The sequence below is a fragment of the Oryctolagus cuniculus genome, chromosome 2 (genome assembly GCF_964237555.1).
Source record: "Oryctolagus cuniculus chromosome 2, mOryCun1.1, whole genome shotgun sequence".
NCBI classification, from domain to species: domain Eukaryota; kingdom Metazoa; phylum Chordata; class Mammalia; order Lagomorpha; family Leporidae; genus Oryctolagus; species Oryctolagus cuniculus.
Window position 1 is genome coordinate 78341711 of NC_091433.1, and position 19879 is coordinate 78361589.

Sequence of the window (19879 nt, forward strand, 5' to 3'; positions counted from 1 at the left end):
TGCCCCTCGGAAACCAATTTTTACCCCTTCTCTGGACAATGCCACCTATACTGAGAGTGCATGGACAGGCATGAAACTCCCTTGCTGCTTCTGTGGGCCAGAACCAGTCTCTCCTATTCACGACCATGAAGCTTGTTAACTACATAGTTTCTGATAAACTCAACTCCATAAAACTGACATCACAAAAATAAATAAATAAATAATTTTTTTTTAAAAAAAAGCTGACATTGCGCTCAGGGACACCAGACCCGAGCTTTAGGGGATTCTGTTGTAATTTTAAAAGTTGGAAGAAACGTCATTGCTTTTAAAATACCAATAGCAGCTACTGTCAATGCATGAAGGACCTCACTGTGTGTTTTACACATCGCCTCATTAAATCCCCACACCAACCGAGGCAAGCATCATTGGCTCTGCTTCGAAGGTCAGGACCCTAAGAGGCCGGGAGGTCGTAACGGAGTCAGGCTTATTCTACTGGTCCATGGCGGACAGGAATGAGCATAGCCTTGGCCGACGCCCCGAGTACGGCCCTTAAGCACCACACTGCAAGTGGAAGGTAAGACTCACACCCTCCACCTGGATCCATGGCAAGTGTGCGACGACCTCGGAAGGGAGTTCCGCTTACGAGCAGGCTGACGGTTCTCAACACACTGACCTGCGCTCTCATTTGCATTTCTGGATCTCACCACCCCCTCGGCAGCCTGACACAGAAAGGTGGGGTAAGCGAGGGGCGTAAATGATTCATTTTATTAATTAATTCTAGCAGAGAAAGAGGATGAGACAGAGAAAGAGCTCTTTCATCTGTTAATTCACTCGGCAAATACCTGCGAAAGCAAAGACTGGCCCAGCCCAAAGCCAGGAGCCAGGTACACCATCCAGGTCTCCCACAAGGGTGGCAGGAACTCAAGTATGCACAGCAGCAGGCAGCTCAATTTGAAGTGGAAACGACTCGGTCCTGCACTTTGCCGTGGGATGCCACCGTCCAAGGCAAGCGTTTAACCTGGGTCACAATGCCTAGTATTCAACAATCAATGCAGTCTATGAACCAACCAATCGGAATAGGGGAGGCACCAGCCAATCAGAGCAGACCACGTACCAGCCAATCACAACACTCAGGCACCTATTAGAACAGCCCAGGCCTCGCGGTGAGTCTAGAGTTGGAGTCGGGGCCACCGCGGGTTGTTCCAGGTCAGGTAGCCTGAGAGCGGGGCTAGGGTGGTGGGGCCGTCTAGTCGCCTACCGGTGTGTTTGCAGCTCAGAGGGACCTTCCTTCACGATTCCAGGAATGGCTGGGCTAGGAAAGGTATTGTCTGAGGGTGGCATGACAAGAGGTACAGCAAGGGGAAAGATGCCCAAACCCCATTTGTTGTGATCACCAGGAAACACAGCAGGAAAACAGAAAGGATTCCCAAGGATTCCCCCTCCACCTTCTTTAGCCCAGCCTTGTGGGAGGAAGATTTTTAGAAACATCCCAAGGTTAAAGGAGATTTCTCTGCTTCCCCTGCCTTCGTCTTGGGCCCCTCCAAAATGACGCAGAAGCCTCGTCAGAAGGGAGCCGTCCAAGAGAGCTGTGCGGGTGATAACCAGCTGGCACGCCTGCCTCTCCCGTTTTGGGGTCCCACAGGGGATCCGGACCTCCCGTGCCAGTGAGGGCTGGCAGCCGTCAAAGAAGCTTCTGAAGGCGGTCATTTTTAAGCCCGTGGAGTGGGGCGAGATGGGGGACGGCTATTCAGAACCATAGGCGGGAGGTGCAGTACCTTGTGGAAAGAAACAGACCAGAAAAAGCCCAGACTGTTTATTCAGAGCCTGCTCTAGTGAGAGACTCAGCCAGCGTCCCTTGCCAACCTAAGGCTGGCAAAGCAGTGGGAAAACTTGATGATGAAATAAGAGAGGGCTTTGGGAATGGCCTGATTGGCGGCTGTTGCCTGGGAAAGTTGGAGGCAAGCTAACCAGAAGCAGGGCATCCTGGGGGATTAGTCAGGGGATCACACTGGGCTTTCGGTGGTTGGCCTGAAGCTGAAAGCAGGGACAAACTTCAGGAAAACTGCCAGCTGGTAGTCAAGTCCTAGATTTACGGCAGTTGTTACCCTGGTGGTTATTACTAGAGATAGCAATCTGGCTTCTCCCAAGTCTGACATAAGTGGGCTGGCTTCTAGGCTGGTTATTGTAGAGAAGGTACTGGTTCCTTGGGCAGGTTGCTGCAGGTTGTAGGTCAGTGTCCTACCTTCGGTCTGGCCATTGCATGTTTGTATATTCAGCCTTACAAGCTTTTTTATGTAAGATTTATTTATTTGTTTGAAAAATGAGTTAGAGAGAGGAGAGAGAGGTAAGGGGAGAGAGAGAGAGAGAGAGGTAAGGGGAGAGAGAGAGAGAGAGAGACGGAGACAGAGAAATCCTCCATCCACTCATTTACTCCCCTAAATAGCTACAAAAGCTGATAACTGGACCATGCCAGAGCCAGGAGCCAGGAACTCCATCTGGGTCTTCCTCAGGGGAGGCAGGGACCCAAGTACTTGGACCACATTCCACTGCCTTCCCAGGTGCATTAGTGGGGAACTGGATTGGAAGTGGAGCAGCTGGGACTTGAACGAGTCCTCATATGGGATGCCAGAATTACAGGTGGGGGCTTAATCCACTGTGCCACAACACCAACCCCCATCTCTCAGTCTTAATGCAAAAGGCCACATAAGACCAATCACACCTCAAGGTCCCAAATTTGGATGAAAAATAGGGCAGTCTGCCCGCAGCAGAGTGAGAGAGGACCTCAGCCAGTGCACTGACTACAACATGGGACGATGACCTTTCAGAAAGAGAAGGATCACAGTGTGGCCAAACAGTGCCAGGGACTCGGCAGGGGGCGGGGCCTCCCTTTACCTGCTCCTTTGCAACTGCCCTCGACCCCCCCCTTTCACTGCCTAGAAACTGCTACCTGCTTGCTTCATTTAGTTGGAAGCAATGACTCTGATGCTGGTCATTTACACTGTAGTTCCAATTGAAATATGCACTGCTCTTCTCCATTTTTAATTTATGTTTTATTTACTATCATCATCATCATCATCATTATGGAATTACTGTTAAAGTTATGGAACAAGTGCCAGACAGCAAAGGCTTCCCGTACCCAGGTCTTTGACTTTACAACAAGGACTTCAGGAGCAAGTCAAGGAGCAGCAAGCACTTTATTGAGAAAGCAAAGATTTACACCCCATAGACAGTGGACCTGCTCAGAGCGAGTGGCCCCATCTCCAAACTGTATTTAATATCATATGGGTCACTTAATGAAAGAGAAGCTACCTTCTAATAAATGGGAGGTGCATTCTGATAGAGGGAGGGATGTTCATGGTTGTTCTGGGAAGTAGGTGAGATTTCCCAAAATACTGCCATCGTTTCTTTTCACGCAGTTGTGTGTCGCATGCATTCTGATGAGCACCGTCAATCCGAGTCAGCCTTGGCTCTCTCAACTGCTGTGAGGCTGGTCCAGGCAGGGGGTCTGTTTACCTCCAGAGCAAGGGGAACCAAACTCATATCCTGTAGGTCCTGAGATCACAGGAACTCCTACCTCCAAGAGGTTCAACTGCTTCCTCCCCTCCTGGTCTCAGTTACATGTGGTTTAAGATCATGGATCCTTTACAGAGCTCCTGAAATCACACAGCTTTTAGCTGAACTATTTGGTTGATCCTTATGAAATTGCCAGTAATCAGTAGTTTTTGTCCTGCAAAACAGCAGTCTTATAGGATGCAATCAAAAAAATGTAGTATTATGAGTTCCATTTCTAGGAACCCTGTGGGTGATTAAGAGAACATGTTTAAAAAGATCATGAAGCCAGTTCTAAATTCTCATTATTATTTTTTAAAAATGCTGATATGTTGTGGCACACACACACACAATGGTAACTGATGTCTCCCATTAATTTAAGTGTGGAGGAAGAAATGTGAAAGGCATGCCCCACTCTGTTAGCTGAGGGCCTTAATTGGTACAAGGGAACAGCTTTCTGATGCATATTTGACTCCTCTTTCATTTGCCTCCTCTTGAGTAGGCACCCTTTTTAGACCTCAAAGTGATGCATCTGAATTATCCTTCAAGACATATGATAATAAATAAAATTAAACTCACTCTCCTCTTTAGAGAGTTGGCAGAGGGGAGGCCGAGGGAGGTGTAAAAGTATATTGTTGGCCTATGAAGAAGGACATAAACCAGCACTAGGTGACGTACGAGTAGTGACACATTCCTCCCTGGCTGTCCGTCAAGGAGAAGCCATCACAACTCCCTGATGTTGAAAAGTGTGTTTGCCATTGATTTTCAATGTGGTCATTAAAGTCTTGTCAGCTGCTGTCAACGCAAAGCCCCTTGCGATTGCACTTCTTGCAACAGAGATTTCTGATTCTTTTCTGTGCCAGAGCGTTGTCCTAAGGCACTGTCGGGGGAACTCAGAAGAGAGGCTGCAGCAATTGCCATCACAAGGGGTGTCCAGGAGTCCCTGAAAGCGTCTCCTTCCTTGATTGAATTAGGTGCCACATTTCTCTAATAGAGGTCTTTTCCATCACTTTTCTTTCCTACTGGAGAGAAACATTTCATGTGTGGGAAAACCGCGAGGTTGGGGAGTGTCGTTGGTGGAGGCACAGAAGTCTTATCTACTAATGTGATGTTTGACAGAAGCCTCTTCTACTGTCGTAACCATCAAGCTGTGATTCCTCTTGGCTCAGATCGTCTTAGATACCACGCTCAGTGAATATTACTATTTCGTCTGCTCCCTTGGTACCTAATCAAAAATGGACTTAAAGTCTATTGTTTTGATACATTTTCCTCCGTCCCTTACATTTGAAATCCAAGGGGAGAAGAACCCACTTGCTACCCTTGCAGAGCACCTGTGTCAATGCCGGCCCCACACACTTACCTGTGTACCTTCGTCTACAGGAGGAAGACCCCATAGAGCTCCACCAACCCAGGAATGGCTGCAAGTAAGCGCGATTGCTGAAATCACTGATTGGCACCCTTAAGTCACAACTTTCGGCCTTCCGTTTGGTATTTACCCCAGAACAATGGGGATTTCGAGGAGCAAACAGAAGGAAATCTATTCCATATACAGACAGTCTGCAGATGCACACAGGCACCCTGGCGAGACTGTGAGCTCTTCAAACGCGCGAGTGCAATGACAGCAGCTGACTGCTTCGGCAGTCCCTGGGTTCTGCAATCAGGACGAGCTCTGCAGGTCCAGCCACGTGGATTCCCTCCCATGCTGTGCTCCAAAACAGACTGTGCGCTGGCCTCCTGGCAAGATACCTGCTCGTGGACTCTCCAACAAGGACGCTCCGAGGCTTCTGTCCATCAAAGAGATTAACCCACAGATATCACAGGGCAACTCGGACACCCTCACCCTCAGCTTCGCCCCTGCGGGCCAGGGAGTTCAAGTTCAGAGTTTGGAAGTGAGGGGGAGAAAATGGGCTTGTAAAGAGCAACCCAACAAACAGATGAGCAAACAAACGAGTCCATTGTCTTTGTCCCTTTGTATTTTGTTTCCAACAAAAACTTCGCCTCGGAAATCAGAAACAAAACTCCCAGAAAACATCAGACTCTCCTCATTTTGCTTCCAGCGCTGACTCTCCTTCCACTCCCCACTGCCGCCTTCACCAGATAACCCATTTATGGGAGTGAAAAGCTCCAAATCCCGATGCATAAATCACCCTGAAAGCTGGGCCTTCCCCAGGGTAACGTCAGAGATTATCAGTCAGGCAGAAATGTTAACATCCATTTTCCCATCTTTGTGAGGCCCTTTGTGAATGCATTTTTTTCTCTTTCTTTGCAGAAAAGGCACAATGCTGTGCATTATGGGGACGTTTTATGCAAATGGGACTGTGTGAAATTGCTCAGTATCAGTCACTGTAGCCACCTACAGAAAGAGTTACATCCCAGTGCACAGCGGCCTCCCAGGGCCCTGGGGACATTGAAGGATCAACGCCCCATGTCTCTGCTCCCAGAGGGAGGTGACCAGGCTTTGAGCAGACTGAACTCCCGGGGGTGGCCCCAGTAAGAGGAGATCTGTTGTGCAAGAGTTGGAGGGACTCTTCTCTCTCTGATCCTGAGATGGAAAGGGAATGAGAGCCTGGGTAATCCAACACCAGGAGTCCCAGGGAGCTCCAGCTCATTTTATCTACTCGCCTCAGTACAGAAAATGAAGGTAAAGGTATTGGGACTTGGCCAAGGTCATGGAGCTCGTTCATAGTGAATAAAGATCAGACTCGAAATGCACTGGGCCACACATCACCTATGTTCATTTTTTTGTCCATTTCCTTAATACAGAATAAGATTAGGTCTGGGTCGCTGTGCGGGCTTCTGGAAAGATAACAGGAAAAAGATACCATCTTTGCCCTCAGAAGGCACTCAGGGTTCCAAAGGGGTGGGGGAGGGGCAAGACGGAAATGATAACTACAATGGCAAAAGACTGAACAACCTCAATGCTTATCATCACAAAACTTGTTACAGAAATTATGGAACGTCCATATTGCAGAAGAGCGGACAGCTTTTCAAACAATTCTAGGCAGGTCTATGCATATTGATTGATAGGAAAATATCACAAGTTATATTTTCAGATGAAAAAAGCAAAGTACATGTGGAAGGCATTAATCTGATTATATTAATAATCACTTTGAACATCAATCATCTAAATGCACCAATTAAAAAGTAGAGATTATGAGTGTGTATTAAAAAGTCAACACCCAACCAAATGTTGTTTACAAGAAATCCACTGTTAATATAAAAACACATAAAGATGGAAAGTAGTGGATAGAGAAAGATATGTTATACTAGCATTAAACAAAAGAAGGCAGGAACACCTATATTATCAGGGATAAAAAGAGGCATTACATAATGATAAAGAGGTTAGTTCTTCAAGAAGATATAATATTCCTAATATCTATGTACCTAACAACACAGCATCAAATACACAGAGGAAAAACTACCAAAGCCGCAAGGAGAATTAGGTGAGCCCACTCTTATCACTGGAGACATCAACACTCATTTAACAGAAATGAGAAGATCCAGTAGGCATCAAATCAGTAAAGACAGTTGAACTCAACACCATCATCAATCAACCAAATATAACTGGCACGGCAGAACACTTCATCCAACAACAGCACAACACCCATTCTCTTCAAGCTCACATGGAATTTTCAACATTCTGGGCCCAAGACCATCTCAATAAATTGAAGACAATAGAAATTATGCAGTCTGCTCAGAGAACACAATGGAGTTAAGCCTAGAAATTAATAACAGAAAATCACAAATTATGTGATATTTAAGCAGCATATTTCTAAATAACATGGGTCAAAGAGGAAATCATGACATAGGTTTTTAAGTATTTTGAGCTAAATGAAAGTGAAAGCACAACTTCTTAAAACTTGTGAGATGTAGCAAAAGCATTGCTTGGAGAGAAATGTGTAGCATCGAATGCACATATTCGAAAATAAAAACAACCTAAAACCAGTTACCTAAGCTTCCACTTCAGGAAACTTGAAAGAGAAGCGCAAGAACCAGAATTCTGGCATAGTGAGTAAAGCCACCACCTGCGGTGCCAGCATTCCATAGGGGCACCAGTTCATGTCCTGGCTGCTCCACTTCCAATCCAGCTGCCCGCTAATGGCCTGGGAAAAGCAGCGGAAGATGACACAATTGCCTAGGCTCCTGCTACCCACATGGGAGATCCAAATGAGGCTCCTGACTTCAGCCTGGCTCAGCCCTGGCCTTGGCAATCATCTGAGGAGTGAACCAGCAGATGAAAGATCTCTCTGGCTCCCTCTCTCTGTTACTCTAACTTTCAAATAAATCAATATTTAAAAATAGCAAATTGAATTCAAAGTAAGCAGAAGAAAAGACATAAAAGAGCATAAGTCAATGAAATTGAAAACAAATCAATAGGGAAAATCAATGAAACCAAAATTGGTTCTTTGAGTACATGAATAAAATTGATAGGCCTCTAGTCAGGCCATGAAAAAAGAGAAGACACAAAGTATTTACATCAGAAATTAAAGAGAAAATATTACCACAGATCTCATGGACATTAGAAGGATAATAAAAGAATACAATGAACAAGTCTTTGCCCATAAATTTAACAACCTAGATAAAATGGACCAATTTCTTGAAAGATATATGCCAAAACTCACATAAAAGAATACAGACGATCACAACAGCCCTTCATCTTTTCAAAAATTAAATCGATAGCTAATAACCTAAAACAGAAACGATTTGGCCCACATGAGTTCACTAGTGATTTCTACCAAGCCTTAAGGAAAAAATTTATACCAATGCTCTGCAATCTCTTTCAGAAAGTAGAAGCGAAAGGAATACGTCCTGACTCATTCTATAAAGCCAACATCAGCCTAAAATTAAAAAAGATATTACAAGAAAAAAGAGCTACAGATCAATATCTCTCATGAATACAGATGCCAAAATCCTCAAAAAAGTATTTTCAAATCAACTCCAACAATGTATAAGAAGACATACACCACAACAAATGAATTTTATCCCAGTTATGTAAGGCTGGTTCATATTCAAAAATCAATTAATGTAATTCATCATATCAATAAGCTAAAGAAGAAAAATCATATTATCTTATTAATAGGTGCAGCCCCTGCCTGAAATGAAATACTTAGGGATAAATCTAACAAAACATGTACAGGATCTATTTGACAAAAACTAAAAAATTCAGCTGAAAGAAGTCAAAAAAGATTCAGTGTAAAGATGTTCCTTATTTAGGGATAATCTCAGTATTGTCAAAATTTCAGTTCTTCCCAAATTGATCTACAGATTTAATGCAATCTTAACCGAAATCCCATCAAGCTATTTTGTAGAAAACAGCAACCTGACTCTACAGCTTATATGGAGAGAAAAGATTCAGAATAATCATCACAATATTTAAGGAGAAGAACAAAATTGGAGGACTGACATGGCCTGACTTCAAAACTCCTATAAAGCTACAGTTATCAAGACAGTTGATACTAAGGGCCAGCTCTGTGGCATAGTGGGTAAAGTCACTGCCTGCAGTGCCGGCATCCCGTATAGGCGCTGGTTTGAGTCCTGGTTGCTCCACTTCTGATCCGGCTCTCTGTTATGGCCTGGGAAAGCAGTAGAAAATGGCCCAATTCCTTGGGCCCCTGCACCCACATAGGAGACCTGGAAGAGGCTACTGGCTCCTGGCTTCGGATCAGTGTAGCTCTGACCATTACATCCAACTGGGGAGTGAACCAGAGGATGGAAGACCTCTCTCTCTCTCTCTCTCTCTCTCTCTTTTTCTCTCTCTGCCTTTCCATTTCTCTCTGTGTAATTCTGCCTTTCAAATAAATAAATAAATCTTTAAAAAAAGACAGTGTGTTACTGTCAAAAGAAAAGACAAAAGATCAACGAATTACATTATAGAGCCCAGAAATAAACAAATACAAATGCAATCATGGTCGACTAATCCTTCACAAAGCAGCAAAGCAATACAATGGAGAAAAGACAGTCTCACCAAATCAGTGGTGCTGGAACAACTAGAAATACACATCTTAAAAAAAAAAAAAAAAGAGGAATCTGGGGCCAGTGCTGTGGCACAGTAGGTTGATTCCCTGGCCTGACACACTGGCATCCCATATGGGCACCGGTTCTAGTCCCAGCTGCTCCTCTAGTCCTGGCTGCTCCTCTTCCGATCCAGCTGTCTGCTATGGCCTGGGATAGCAGTGGAGGATGGCCCAGGTCATTGGGCCCCTGTACCCACGTGGGAGACCCGGAAGAAGCTCCTGGCTCCTGGCTTCAGATCAGCGCAGCTCTGGCCGTTACGGCCAATTGGGGAGTGAACCAGTAGATGGAAGACCTCTCCGTCTCTACCTCTCTCTGTAACTCTGTCTTTCAAATAAATAAAGTAAATCTTTTTTTTTTTTTTTTAAAAGAGGAATCTAGACATGGACCATATATATGCCCCAAAAATCAACTCAAAATGGGTCACAGATGTAAGTGTAATGAACAACTTCATAATTCCTAGAAGTTAACGAGAAAATCAAGATGACCTTGAGTTGATGAACTTTCAACTCATGAACCAATTAGTAAACAGGACTTTATTAAAATTGCTCCATAAGAGACATTCTCAAGATAATGAAAAAATAAGCCACACACTAGGAGAAATATTTGCAAAAGACATATCTGAGAAATGGCTGTTATCCAAAATATGCAAAGAACTCGTAATTCAACAATACAGAATATTTAGAAGTGGATCAAAGACCTTAACAGATACCTCATCAAAGAAGGTATACAGATAATGAGTAAGCATAAGAAAAGATGCCCCACATCCTATGTCATCAAGGAAATGCAAATTAAAACACCTTGAGATACACTCTATGCCTATCAGAATGACCAAAACTCAAAAAAATAACAACACAAAATGCCTGCAGGATGTGAAGCAATGGCAACTCTCTCTCATTGCTAGTCAGAATGCAAACTTGTACAACCACTTTGGAGATCAGTTTGTCAAAGTCTTACAAATGCTACACATACTCTTACCATACAATCCAGCAAACACATTCCCTAGTATTTACTCCAAGAAGCTGAAAACTTCCATGCACACAACAACCTGCACATGGATGTTTATAGCAAGCTCATCCGTAATTGCAAAACTTGGAATCAACTAAAGTGCCCTTCCTAGGTAAATGGATAAGTATACTATGGTATATTCAGATAATTCAGACAAAAAGAGAAGAGCTATCAAGCCATGAAAAGACACGGAGGAGACTTATATGTATATTATTAAGTGAAAGAAGCCAATCTGAAAACACTACGTGCTTTATGATTCCAACTATATGACATTCTGGACAAAGTAAGACTAAGGCAATGGTAGATCAGCGATTGCCAGAGATTAAGAGGGAAGGAGGTAAAAATAGGTGGGGCACAGAGGATATTTAGGGCAGTGGAACTCTTCTGTTTGATACTCTAATTGTGGATACGTGTCACTACACATTTGTACAAACCCTCTGAATATTCAACACTAACAGTGACCCTTGGACTATGAACTTTGGGTAGTGATGACATAGTGATATAGATTCAGCTGTGAAAAAAAAAAAAAAGGTACCTCTTTAGTGGGTGATGTTGATAATGGGAGGACATCTCCAGAACTGTTGTCATCTTCCAGAACTTAATCTCCGAATCCACAAAGCGCTAATTCCCATTCCACTCTCCCCCAGACTCTGGCAACCTCCATTCCACTTTCTGTTTCTGTGAACTGAACTGTTGTAGGTGCCTTATGTAAGTGGAATCCTACAGTGTTCACACTTTCCATGACTGGCTTGTTGCATTTAGTGTAATGGCCTCGGGGTGTATTGATGTTGTAGCTTCTGTCTGAATTTCCTCCCATTTTAAGGTTAAATAATATGCCATTGTACCTACATACCACATTTTGTTTATCCATTCATACCTAGAAGTTGAATTGTTGGGTTATGTGGTAATTCCATTGTTATTATTTTTGAGTATCTGTTATACTATTGTACATAGTGACTATACCACTTTAAATTTCCATCAACGGTGCACAGAAGTTTGGTTTCTCCACATCCTTGCCAACCTTTGCTATTTGCTCGTTTTCTGATAGTAATCTTTCTAGTGTGTATTGGCATCTCATTGTGATTTTGGTTTAGTTCCCTAATGATTAGTGATGTTGAATATCTTTTCATGTGCTTACTGGCCACTTATATGTCCTCTTTGCAGAAATGTCTGTTGAAGTCCATTGCCTGTGTTTTCATTGGGTTGTTGTTTTTGACTTCTTATATTTCAACCATTTTAAAAGCTTATGCATAACCCCTTTCAGTGAAATTGTATATCAAAACCCAATATACAGACAACAAAAAGGCAGCTGCTATGGTGAAACGGGTTCTTGTGGAAGGCCTACAGCCCTCACCCAGACGGCTCCTAGGAATCCTCAGCCCAGCCCTTCCCACCCTGTCCTTTCTGCCCATTCCTGGCAGTGGGGACCTCCAGGACACCCCCGTGGAAACCTGAGGACTCACAGGACTGAACAGGTTTGAAAACACTGGGCTAGATAAGCTCCAGATTACCTCCCAGCCAAAAAGCTTCCAGAGGCAGGTTGCCTGGAGCAGAAGCTGTGTGAGCTAGAGGCACGTTCCTTGCTTCTCCTTCTCAGAAGGCATACCATGATGTCTGCGCCCTCTCACGAAGACTCTGGTTTAGCCATAAGTCAGATATGGACAATACTTTTCTGGAACACTGTGAAAATTATTTTTATAATTTCATGCATTATCAGATTTTTGTGAATCTGAATATTCAGCCATGTCCTTTGGTGAGTAGTGATCGGGTAAGTTGGTGTGCAAAGTTTTTTTTGTAAATAATAAGCGCTTAGAAGTATCCCTGTGGTATACTGATCACAACACTTTTGTTAATGTCTTCTCCTCTCCCTGCATCCAACCACCCTCCTCCTCTGCACTGTGACCTTGTAACTCCTCACATCTAGAAGTGCAGTTTAGTTTTCCATTCCCTGAGTCTGGTCTGGTCTCATGGTCTGCTTTATGATGGGGTAGAGCCAGCTCTGAGCTTCAGCCTCTCTTTTGCTCTCCTTCTTGGAATCCTGTCCAGCCACAGGGAGAACATGCCTGGACTAGCCTTCCTGATGTTGAGGAACAAGTGACTCCATCAGCATGTTACTGCAGCTGTGTGCCAGCCAACAGCCATCCCTGGCCCTGATGCCATCCTCTACTGCTTTCCCAGGCCGCAGCAGATGAGAGCTGGATCGGAAGTGGAACAGCCGGGACCCGAACTGGTGCCCATGTGGGAAGCCGGCACTGTAGGTGGCAGCTTTACCCGCTGCACCACAGCGCCAGCCCCATGACAAGCAGTACTTCAAGGAAGCATCTTCCGAAGAGATTCCAGGGAGCAATTGTGAATATTTATATTTGGTTATCAAACATACTTAAGAACAAAAGAAAAGGCAACAGAGATAATTCCTGATTCCCTTCCTAAATCGGAAGGCAGAGGTCTTCAGATGATTAAGCTTTCAGCCTCCCCAGGTACATGCTATCCCTGCAAAGTGGGCGAAGATACAGCCCCTGTGTGGAGGAGAAAGAGCTCAGCCCTGCCCGGGCCAACATCCTGGTCCGCCTCCCAGTTATCACCACAGTTCCTTACAGCCAGCACTCCCCAGTGTCAGACGGTCACCGCAATGCAGCCTTCTGACTCACACCTTCCCAAAGGCTGAGCCGTCACCCATGTGAGAGAGCTAAGCAGGAAGAAGCAAAGTGAGACTAATTCATGCAAATGTGGGTGACATAAATCAGAGGGTCTCTGCCAGGCAGAATTCAGTGCTTCCCGGCTCTGCACAGGAAGCCTTCCTGACCCCACCCCCTCAGTGTGGCAGCAGCGTACCTGGGCCACCAGCTGGGCTTTGCCACACTAATTTGTTTCTTTGATCTTAAAAGTAAACAGGCACAATTCAGTCTAACATCCAAGTTTAATCAATTAACCAGGCCCACCAAAAGTTAGAAACAGGGCAATTATGACCTGGGAGAAAGTAGAATGAAAAGTAGTTGTTGAAGGGACAGCATTGTGGCGTAGCGCATCGAGCCTCCACCCGCAGGACCGCCATTCCATAGGGGCTCTGCTCCACTTCTGCTCCAGCTCCCTACTAACGTGCCTGGGAAAGCAGTGGAAGATGGCCCAAGGGCTTGGGCTGGAAGAAGCTCTTGGCTCCTGGCTTCAGATTGGCTCAGCTCACGCCTTTTTAGCCACTTGGGGAGTGAACCAGCAGATGGAAGACCTTTCTCTCCTTCTTTCTGTAACTCTACCTCTCAAATAAATAAAATATTTTTAAAAATTTTATAAAGATACAGCAGTTTAGATGCACAACTCAGATGTTCAAACATGTGACTTATCTCCTTGTTGATAATGGAAACTAATTTAGCTGATAGGCCTCCATTTCAATTCAGTACCTCTGTCCCTTTTGGTTTTCAACAGGGTTAATTCATGGTCTAAACTTGGGCCATCGGCTGCTACAGATTGTTTCCATTTCTTCTTCTGTCTTCCCTTGGAGAGACCTGAGTTCCCCAGGATTGATTGCTCTGTTGTCCAGGCACCTTGGCTCCTGCTACAGTGTAGCTGGACTTACCTGCTCTTGGTCTCATCATGCCCTGGCATATCTGCTGATCCCCAGGATCCCACCAGTTCCTGGACTCTTATTCCATGCACTCTGCATTCCATGCACTCCTAGAACTCAGTGGGACTTCAGCATTCAACCCTACCTTGGAAGGCAGGATATTCTCATCTGCTCCACCACATGCTGAGGGGCTGCCCTCATACCCACCCTCCAACTCAGCACACCCCAGCCAGGCATGGGACTTCTCTATAAGGCTTCCAGTGTCCCCGGAAAAATCCTGGGAAGTCAAGCCATGATCCCTTCTGTCTGGAATTCATTAACCTTTCTGGGGTTTTATTGCTTCTATTAACCAGCAAGGTATAAGCAACACCTTCTCTGGCAACCTAGTTATATTCCTTCCATACTTTGAGTTGGGACAGCTGTAGAAACTTCCATGTGGAGAATGTCACCCCTGGGATTTGGGGAAAATTATACTCATAAGCTCTTTATTGTTAAAAAAAATTCAAAATGACTTTGAATTCCACTCAAGAATCTGTAACAGAAACAACTAAAAGCAGACTGCATGTAGGTACCAGGTTATTTTTTTAAAGGTTTTATTTTATTTATTTGAAAGGCAGATTTAGAAACACAGAGAGAGAGAATCTTTCATCTGCTGGTTCACTCCCCATGTGGCCACAATGGTCAGGGCAGGGCCAAGCTGAAGGCAGGAGCCTAGAACTCAATACAGATCTCCCACATGGGTGGCAGGGACTCAAGCCCTTGGACCATTCTCCACTGTTTTCTCAGACATATTAGCAGGGCGCTAGATCAGAAGTGGAGCAGCTGAGACTCAAACCAGCACCCTTATGAGATGCCAGCATCACAGGCAGTAGTTTAACAGGCTACACCACAATGCCAGTCCCATAGACGTTTGTTTTTAAAGAATAGTGATCAGTATATTCACTGCTAATTCCAAAAGACTTCACTCAAATCCCATTCACTGGCTCACAAGGATCCATCCTTTTCTAGAAAGACATGTCTGTGTTGGCATCTCATCCATGTTAACAAAACATTCAAGAATTGCAAAGGGCCTAAGATTTTACAATACGTGCAAGTCAGTGGGTTGACTTATCACAGGTTCAAGGATCTTGACAGAAGACAGATGTTCAGGTCAGAGAACTTTATTATAGCAATAGCAATAGCTAGAGCATTAGTATCTTGTAGTGACTCTCTGAATCTCAAATTCCACAGTTACATGAAGAGGACAAAGTGTTTTCTTCACGTGCAATGGACTGAGTTACAGAAGAGGAACCTTGACTTAGGGAAGCTGAATGTTTTATAATGAGTAAATATGCCTGCCCTTTGTTCTATAGGGAGACACTATGGCTGCCTTCCAAAACTGTTTGCCAAATAAACATCCTCGAAAAGATGGTCTATTAAAAATGCCATCAGTGTTTGTGCTTGCAAGAGACGTAGAAATAAAAGAAAAAAAAACATGGAGGATAGACTCCCAACAGAGGGGGATCCCTTCTCTAGTCTTCTGTAATCTATAGAATTTCAACATTATTTTATCATTTCATTAAGAATCTAGGAGAAAGTGCAAGTGTTTAGAATGTCATCCTCATTTCTGAAATCCTGCAATTTGGCTAAACTTTGTTATAATCAGCATATTTCACTCTCAGGACATGATGGAATTATTTTCAAGAATAATTTTTTTCCATGTAACACAAGTTACCATTTATGGATCCTGTGTACTTGGGCTTGGGTTTAGGCAGTTGGCCCTAGTGAGCATCATGTTTATTAGTCATCGTGTTTATTACTGTGGATTGGGGAGAGGTTGAAAGAATTTAGAAATATGAAAATATAGTAGCCTTGTCTCAGCCATACTACAGAGAACTAATTGTTAGATATTCATATTTCAACCAGAACTCAGTAGAAGAAGAAAAATCTCCCTAAGACAACAGAAGAGAGACAATGATCTTTAGAAATGTAGTTGCCAAGGAAGGTTGACTCTCTTACTCGTTCAAGATGTCTTTTCAAAGAAGGAACTCCACGTCCCATTTCCAACATGGCAAAACCTAGGTAAGATCTGAAGAGATAGTGGATATCTGTCCACAATTCCTTCTAAATCACCTCCAATGGCCTCTCTGATGTCCAAGATTATTAGAAACTCTAAATTTCCATACCCAGCCCTCTTCTCTTTTCGCTTTATCTGATTTTAGTTGGCCTCATCTAGTCCCGGGTAATCAGTTACTTGGTACAGATTGTTAATATACCAGTGTATTTCTCCCCTGAGCAAGAGACCCCTACATTGTTGTAACCCAAGTCATTCCTAGTTCCTGTGACCTTCCTGGGTTTATGCTGTTGCCATGATCTGAATGTTCACATGTCCTGAAAATTCCTATGCTGAAAACTGATTACCAGGGTGTCGGTCTTAAGAGATGGGCCCTGTGGTAAGGGGTCTAGTTCATAGGGTTGTGTTCTTCCTCAGGGATTCATGCCCTTATAAAAGGGCCACAAGAGAGCTTGTTCACCCTTCCACCATGAGGACTTGGCAAGAAGACAGCCCTCGCCTGATACCGGGTCTCTCGCAGTCTTCATCTTGGACTTTCCAGCCTCCAGAACTAGGAGAAATAGATTTCAGTGGTTTAGAAGCTACCCAACTTGTGCTATTTTATTATAGCAGACCAGAAGGGGCTGAGATGTTGCTTTTATGATTTCCTAAAGGCATCATCTAACGATCTCTAGATAAAAGAAATTAATCTTCCTTTTGTGAACTTTGGCACATGATGAACCCTTCATAAATATTTATAGAATGAATGAGTGAATGTACCAGATAAGAAATAAGGGACCTCAGTTGACAGAGGTTAATGATAATATGCGTTTATTGGAATGCACTGTTATCACATGTTTTGTTCCTCATACACATAAATATGCTTCGCCTTGAATGCTGTTCTTACCTCTTGCAATGGTGGTAATGTAGGAAGTGATCTGCCATTACAGCCATCTCTCAATATCCTTGGGTTTGGGTTCCAGGACCAGCCACAGAGACCAAAATCTGTGGATGCTCAAGTCCCATCTATAAACTGGCACCATGTTTGCATAGAACCTACACACGTATTCTCATCTGCTTTAAATCATCTCTAGATTACTTATAAGACATAACACAAAGGAGCTTCAAAAGGTTTGTGGAAAAGGCGTATTATGAATAGAACTAGATGTGGGTTTCAAAAATTTTTGCACCAAAATAGACTTACTTTTTAATTCCACTTTTTTCAAAAAACATTTTGAAGTGCCCTCATGCCATGTCAGTGCTATGGAAATAGTGCTATATCACACTGTTTAAGGAATTATGACAAAAAGCAGGTCTGTACAGGTTCAGTACAGACTTGATTCTTTTCATGGTCAGTCACAGTTGGTTGAACCCACAGATGCAGAATTCATGCATATGGAGGTATCACTGTATTCTCTTGTCTGGTCTTTACTCTCAAATGAATGGATTCCACTGGTGGTTCAATAAAAAGAAGCTTCTGGAAGGCATTTGGAGCAATGGTTGTCTCTTGAGATGCTGCCTGGTTTGAGTTCCGGCTCTGCGCATCCTGTGAGGCTGCAGGTGACAGCTGAAGCACTTGATCCCTAACACCTGTGGGAGACCTGGATTGGGTTCCAGGTTCCTGGCTTCAGCTTTTGCAGGCATTTGGGGAGTGAATTAATCATTAGAAAATCTCCCTTTCTGACTCTCTGTCTCTTTCTCTGTTTTTATACCTTTCAAAAAAAAAAAAAAGTGAAAATAGTTTTTCAAGAATGCTTAAGAGTAACTGATTGACATTTAGAAATTAATAATAGGGACCAGTGTTGTGGCTTAGCAGGTTAAGCCACTGCCTGTGGCTCTGGCCTCCAATATGGGTGCCAACTCAAGTCCTGGCTGCTCTGTTTTTGATCCAGCTCCCTGCTAATGTGCCTGGGAAAGCAGCAGAAGATGGTCCAAGAACTTGCGCCCCTGCCACTCATGTGGGAGACCCAGATGGAGTTCTAGGCTCCTGGCTTCGGCCTGGCCCAGCTCTGGCTGTGGCAGCCATTTGGGCAGTGAACTAGCAAATGGAAGATGTTTCCCTCTCTGTCTATAATTCTGCCTTTCAAATAAATAAGTAAATTTTAATAATAATAACAGTAGGCCGGCGCCGCGGCTCACTAGGCTAATCCTCAGCCTTGCAGCGCCGGCACACCGGGTTCTAGTCCCCATCGGGGCGCCGGATTCTGTCCCAGTTGCCCCTCTTCTAGGCCAGCTCTCTGCTGTGGCCCGGGAGTGCAGTGGAGGATAGCCCAAGTGCTTGGGCCCTGCACCCCATGGGAGACCAGGAGAAGCACCTGGCTCCTGGCTTCGGATCAGCACAGTGCGGCGGCCATTGGAGAGTGAACCAACGGCAAAGGAAGACCTTTCTCTCTGTCTCTCTCTCACTGTCCACTCTGCCTGTCAAATAATAATAATAATAATAATAACAGTAATAATAAAAGAAGAGAAGTTTCTGTTTCTATGTTTCTTCCTTTTCAGGGTCCACCCGATTGCTCTCTCCTTATACCAATTGAACCATGACAGGGAGTCTGATTAGGAAACAGGACACAGTTAATCATGACATACTAGAATCAAAATCATGACTTCGCACGTGTCACACTTGTAGCGGTGGGTGAAAGAATGATCAATCTTTGCACTTTGAGTATCAGCTAAATGCGCGGTCTTCACAGGCATACCTTGGGAAAGGGCTCCAGGAGCCAGACAGGCAATTCTTCACTCACAGCCAGATTTCTGAGCCTTGGACCGAGTTGTCAACTATAAGGAACATCCTGAAATACCACTAAATTCACCTAAACTTCCTAAATGTACATATCACATACCAGACAGGGGAGAGAGAGGCGGGGAAACGTAGCTGCATTAAAACTTGCTTGCAATGCCTGCCTCTCCTACCTCAGAAGCGTGTGTCTGTTTTGGTCACAATCACTTTCCAGAAAGTCTTGGTTCCCTATAGCCAGCTTAAAGGATTCCCGGAATGTCATGGCTCAGCATGAATCAATTCCCTGGCTAATTTCCTTCAAGACAAGACAATGTAAGATTGTGTTACACTGTTGGCCTCGGCCTGGAGCTCTGCCTGTCTAAAAATATAAAAGTATATTTAACATGAAAGGAGTCGCAGGCCTTTAAAGAAATCTTGGTTTTACTTGTCACATGAAACCGTGCATGTGCACCATCGGCTATATTTGTTCTCACTTTGTCATGGTTTTAGGTGCTCCTAGGCATACCAAACAGACCTCTTGCTTGATTCACCGAGGTTCTGTGCTTTTAGGAGACATTGGATTAAGAACAAGGCGCCTTCACCAAACCCTCCCTTCCCTCTCTGGCCAAGGTCAGAGCCCCCAGACGGGCTGGCGAGTCCAAATGAATTTAAAATATGTGAGAGACTATATTGGGTTGGATACCACATCCCCACTCACTGTTTTACCACTCAAGTCTTGCTGTTGAGGTATACTTTTGACGAATCTTCTATATTCTATATATGAAAGCACCTTTTATATGTTCCACCTACTTTCTGTATAGTTCCATATATTAATGGATTCTCAATGCAGTTCATTTGTACCTCATTTTGGGAAGTTGGTAAATGTATCAAAAATCTTAAGAGATTTCTGGCTTTCCTTAGTAAACCTGTACCTGGAAAACTTCCCTTAACCACGCATTCTAACCGCCCAAAACGTCATTGCAGCATTTTAATATGGAAGAGTAGAACCAAAATGATCAATCAG

The 19879-nt window shown here is 44.0% G+C and overlaps 1 long non-coding RNA gene across 3 annotated transcripts; it reads left to right on the forward strand.

The window, feature by feature from the left end:
• Positions 1–1119: 1119 nt before the first annotated feature.
• LOC138848793 (uncharacterized) lies at positions 1120–18227 on the forward strand. 3 transcript variants are annotated; one of them, XR_011386871.1, is made up of 3 exons: positions 1120–1185; positions 4909–16168; positions 16578–18227. It is a non-coding gene; the product is annotated as an uncharacterized lncRNA (long non-coding RNA). The 3 variants fall into 3 exon arrangements; XR_011386872.1 differs by having other exon boundaries at positions 4909–13025; positions 15338–18222; XR_011386873.1 differs by having other exon boundaries at positions 4909–12897; positions 15338–18221.
• Positions 18228–19879: the final 1652 nt, after the last annotated feature.